Consider the following 6,000-nt stretch of genomic DNA (forward strand, 5'->3'; position numbering starts at 1 on the left):
CCGTGAACAGCCAGTGCGTCCGGGGCCCTGAGTGAGGGCCCGCGTGGCAGAGGTCCACTGTCCCCGGCGCCTGCGGGACAGGGTCACCCCTGATCATGAAGGCGTTGCGGATGCGCTGCATGCACACACACCTGGTGTGAACACCTGCGCTGCCAGGACTGGGTGCTGGGTTGGACAAGAATCAGAACTGGCGTCAGAGGCGCTCGTCCCAGGGTGAGAAACACAGACCCCTGGGCCAGGCTGGGGAGGGCGCAGCGCTGCCCACTCTCTAGAGAAGTGACAGCTGTGTGGTTGGGCGCCTAAAGCAGCCAGAGCATCCTTCCCACATGACCTGCATCCACCTGAGGGCAGGGCTCCTGTCCAGCGCGGTCCCAGCCAGGACTTGGCACAGCTGGCTGCGGCCCAGGCTGCACACACTTCCAGGAAGCAGCCCTGGGCCAACAGGCCGCCTGGGCGCCCACCTCCACCCTCCAGCGGCCACACCGTGCTTGACGTGGTTTTACAAGGTTTATTTTCAGTTGTGAAACAGCATTACAATGATAGAGAAAGCCCTTACCTTCTTATACTCAAACCCAATACATGTACAACATAGTCCAAAGCCATAGCTTTCTCCTACATGGAACACAGAACTGTTCATGTATGGAAAATTGATAGAGCCGTCCCACCACAGGGACTGGAAGGTTTTGCCTGAGATTAATCCAATCTATGAGAATCCTGGGCTTCCCTGATAGCTCAGTTGGTAAAGAACCTGCCTGCAGTGCAGGAGACCTGGGTTTGATGCCTGGGTTGGGAAGATCCCCTGGAGAAGGGAAAGGCAACCCACTCCAGTATTCTGGCCTGGAGAATTCATGGACTGTATAGTCCATGGGGTGGCAGAGAATCAGACACGACTGAGCGACTTTCATTTTCACTTGCACTATAAGACTCCCAACACAGAGTAGCAAGTCCCCTACCTAACAGGGAGTGGTGTTCCAAGAGCGAGTTTGTGAAGGTCAATTTGTTCTTAAGTCCAACAGAGCTAGCCTAGGTACCCAACTAACAATCAACTGTACAGTACTGTACTATAATAGGTTTGTAATACTTTCCATGCAAATAAGACATAAAAAACAAAAAGTAAAACATTTTAAATCTTACGATACCTTGAAGAGTACAGTAGTACAGTACACCAGGGGCTTCCCAGGTAGCGCTTGTGGTAAAGAAGCCACCTGCCAATGCAGATGTGAGAGACTCAAGTTCGATCCCTGGATCAGGAAGATCCCCTGGAGGACGGCACAGCAACCGCCTCCAGGATTCTTGCCTGGAGAATCCCACGGACAGAGGAGTCTGGCAGGCTACAGTCCATGGGGTTGCAAAGAGTTGGAAACGGTTGAAGCAACTTAGCACGCACGCACAGTATGGCAGCTGGCATCAAGTGAACAAGAAGAGTGAAAATTTGTACTTAAAGGTTCATATGTAGGGGACTTACTGTGATGCCTGCTCTGAACTAGTCTAAGCCTGTGTTTTAGAGTAAAGTTTGGGGAGTGAAATGTTTTCTGGAATTTTTCTGGTCTGTGAGCAGGTGGTTGAATTACCCCAGTTCACTAAAGGTCAGTTTGTGAGTCAACAAGGATTTCCATGTCCTATCTCCACAGCTGCAGATGTGAGGCTGAGCAAACAGGAGCTCAAGATGGGGATATGGGTATTGTGTTTATTTAGCCAGTTTCCAGAGTCTCCTGAGATCCTACCCAAGGAGTGCTTCTGGAAGTTTGTCTAAAGAACAGGATTAGACATAATCAAGTCGTGTGGATTATAGACAATGCCTTTATCTTGGTGGTGAAAAGTCAGGAGTGAAAGGGCCAATTTAAATCTAAGCTTGCCTTTTCTACTTCATGTTTTAAAATAGACCTTTTGCTAAGAAGGTTCACCTGAGACTTTCAGATGATCTCTTTGTAATACTATAGCTAGCAGATAAAGTCTTAGAGTTGGAATATACCTTTGAAAAGTATTAATATTGTTCAGTCACTAAGTCATGTCCAACTCTTTGTGACCCAGACTGCAGCACACCAGGCTTCCCCATCCTTCACTATCTCCAGAGTTTGCTCAAATACGTGTCCATTGAGTCAGTGATACCATCCAACCATCTCAAACCCTGTCCCTTCTCCTCCTGCCTTCAATCTTTACCAGCATCAGGGTCTTTTCCAATGCGCTGGCTCTCTGCACCATGTGGCCAATATCACAAAGTATTAATAAAGATATTCAAGCTCAGCTCTAACACATCATATCTTACACAGAAGCTGGCCAACTACCCAGTTACCTACGATCACACTTGCTCCTGAAGAGGCAGCAGACTAACCAACAATAAACTAGCCACAGGGGGGGTTTGATCCCAGAACATGGCCAAACTATGCGAAGAAAGATGCGTGAAATGTGCTTCCAAGTCCTAGGACCCGCTTGGTCCTCTGTCGGTTTTCTGAGTAAATCTTCAGAGACACAAATGGGAAGAATCTTGTCCTGAACAATTGTTAACCCCGAGTGCCTGGCTCAAGGCTACAGCTCTGCTGAGACGGTGTCCTGGGTGTGGGGGTTCCTGCCTACGTCTGTAACTTGGCAAGACGGTGGCATGTGAAAAGCAGTTACCACGTTTTCATTCATTAGCCACCATTTTTCCAGTGCTTCGGCTCTGTCTTATGAGTTCTCTACGTAAGAAAGACCGTGTTGTCCCCTGTGATATGTCTCCCCCAGTTCAGGGTATACGACAGTCAAGGGCGATGAGCTGAAAGTTCACTAATTTTCTCATTAGAATCTGGCTCCTTGTGTTTTTTCTGTCTTCTCTCAGGTAGGTTCTCTATTGAAAATTTTAGAGTTTAGCTTTGGTGGAAAGTGGCCTAAGTTCAGTTCAGTTCAGTTTAGTCACTCAGTCATGTCCAACTCTGCGACCCCATGGACTGCAGCATGCCAGGCCTCCCTGTCCATCACCAACTCCTGGAGTTTATTCAAACCCATGTCCATTGAGTCGGTGATGCCATCCAACCATCTCATCCTCTGTCGTCCTCTTCTCTTGCCTTCAGTCTTTCCCAGCAGCAGGGTCTTTTCCAAGGAGCCAGTTCTTCACATTAGGTGGCCAAAGTATTGGAGTTTCAGCTTCAGCATCAGTCCTTCCAATGAACACTCAGGACTGATCTCCTTTAGGATGGACTGGTTGGATCTCCTTGCAGTCCAAGGGGCTCTCAAGAGTCTTCTCCAACACCATAGTTCAAAAGCAGCAATTCTTTGGCGCTCAGCTTTCTTTATGGTCCAACTCTCACATCAATACATGACCACTGGAAAAACCATAGCTTTGTGTTGGCAAAGTAATATCTCTGCTTTTTAATATGCTGTCTGGGTTGATCATAGCTTTTCTTCCAAGGAGCAAGCATCTTTTAATTTCGAGGCCTCTAAAAATGGTTCACTGTTCACTTGACCCAGAAAACCCCACGGAATCATGCAAGTAAAGAGGTTCAAGCTCCGTGTTCACTTTAGGAATCGTCATGACGCAGCCCGGGCCGTGAAGGGTGCGTGGACACTGTGACTGGCCCCGGGGCGCCCCAGCTGCTTGCTGTCCTCCTCGCGTGCTGGGTCATGTGTCTGCCGTCCCGCCGCCCTTCAGACTGCGTCTCATTTGCCATCTGACGGCTCCCAGGCCTGTCGTGACCCTCCTTCCCTCCCAGGGGCCCGGTGACCATGCCAGTGGGTGCCGCTGGGATCACCCTTTCCGCCAATTCAATCTCGTTAGTTGCAAAAGGACCCAACTAGGACGGTGTTGGGGGGTGGGGTGGGTGTGAGCAGATAAGCTCTGAGGGAGTCTGAGATGAGGGGGCGGCTTGACAGGAGCCCCTCCAGCCCAGCCCTAACGATCTGCTCTGTGGCCCCAGCCTGTGCAGGCAGACCTCCAGCCCGCCACGTGACCAGCTGTCAGCCCATTCCGGGGTGGGGGGGTGCACCCGCCGACGAAAGGTCAACATGCCAGCAGGTCCCCGGAAAGCTCCCCAGGTCCGAGGCGGGATTGTGCACTTCACTGCCCTCATGGGATCAGAAACGGCCCTCGGGTCCTCTCAGAAACCTGGGGTACATGGAGAAGACCTGTCCGGGGGCTTCTTGTAAAGGAAACCCTTGTTTCCTAACATCCACAGACAGCTCTTTGCATCTGTTTTAAGTGGCCGTCAAGAAACAGAAAAAATGTTCCTGAACCCTCGACCGACGTGCACCAGCAGGTGCAGCGCGCGCACCGCCCGGGTGGGTCAGACTCCTGCCCTGACGCCGGGGTCCCGCTGTCCACCCAGGAGGTCCAGTTTCCGCTTCCAGACACACACAGCTCTTTGGGGACTTAATCCTAATCCTTCTCTGTAACAGGTTTTCAAAAGGAATCTGAGAAGGAGGAAGATGGGTAGGTAGGTAGGGTGTCAAACACTCAGCTACTGGTCAGCATGAAACCAACTTTTAACTTAAAATAGGCCAAAGTTTTCAATCCAACACCTGGACCTAGCACTTGGCTGTCCGATAGAGGCACTGGAGGACCCTGGCTCTCCACTGAGCAAGAAGAAAAGTCAGGAAAAGCTTTCTCTCCTGAAACAGCGTTGCCTCCTGTTTTCAACCCAAAGGCTGCTTCCTCACAGAGCCCAGGGGTCTCTTCGCCCTTCACCCTTGTGTCCTGGACGACACTGTGTTCCCCAAGAGAAGCTACGTGGAAGGCCTAGCCCCAGCCTCAGATGGGACCTTACTTGGGAAGAGCCTTTGAGGATTTAAGCTGACCAGCGGGATGAGGGCTCTCATCAGAAGGGGAGCCGGGGGGAGTTCCCTGGTGGTCCAGTGGCTGGGACTGGGCACTTTCACAGCTGGGGCCCCGGGTCCAAGCCCTGGTTGGGGACGGTGGACACAGACCAAGTGGAGGCGGCAGGGAGGACTCCTCTGAGGACAGAGGATTGGCCCCGAGGAACGCCAGAGGCTGTCCTGCGCACAGGAGCCCTGGGCCTTCGGAGGGAGGGTGGTCCTACACCTGGACTTGAGTTTTCTGGCCTCCAGAACCGGAAACAACAAATTTCTGCAGTTTTTTTTATTTCCTACAGCTTTTACTTCTCCAGGAGCATAAATGGATATCCTATGTATTCAATCATTTCATCTTAACTTGGAGAGCTTCTTTTTCTGTACAGTATGTTGAAATCTGGAAGTCTCTTGTGGCTCAGCGGTGAAGAATCCTCCTACAGGAGACACAGGTTCAATCCTGGGTCAGGAAGATCCCCTGGAGAAGGAAATGGCAATCCACGCCAGTATCCTTGCCTGGAGAATCCCATGGACGGAGGAGCCTGGCAGGTTATGGTCCTTAGGCTCACAAAGAGTTGGACACGACTGAGGAACTAAACCGCCAACCCCCACCATGTTAAAATCTGATCCGAGTCATCCACCCCACCCTAAGAGGCGCTATCCAGGCTGCACTGCAGATGGCTGAACACGACAGAAGTATCTGCCACAGAATTTCTTACTTGGAAGTCTCTCTTGTGTGGGCCCACTTTATTTCTCAGGGAGGGAAGAGAGACGGGTGGGAGAATGCCACCCAGTAAATCAAGTGGAACTAAGAGGCTCTACTTAGTCAACAAGGGAGAGTTTGCTGGTCTTTGACAACATAATTGGTTGAGATTAAAATCTGCACTAACCAGGTAGAATTTCAACACCCAGGGTGGAATTCTCCAGCTGAGAAGCTCAGTTAATCTCCTCTGTGCAGCTGGCCCTTAGGCAGCTGACTTGAGAAAGGAAAACAGGGAAACAGAGGCCAGGGCTCCCTGCCCTGGGGGCCCTCACCGTGGGCTCAGTCCAGACTGGAGCGCCAGTCCCTCTCCTCCCGCCCCGCAGCTGCCCAGGGGCCCGCAGACGCTGCGGACCGTGGGGACACAGGGCTGGGATACTCCTTTATTACTGGGCACCTGATCACGGTAAAGAGGGGAACATCTCAGGAACCGTCCACACCCTCCCCGTCCCCACCTCCACATC

This window comes from Muntiacus reevesi, chromosome 6 (genome assembly GCF_963930625.1).
Source record: "Muntiacus reevesi chromosome 6, mMunRee1.1, whole genome shotgun sequence".
Taxonomy (NCBI): domain Eukaryota; kingdom Metazoa; phylum Chordata; class Mammalia; order Artiodactyla; family Cervidae; genus Muntiacus; species Muntiacus reevesi.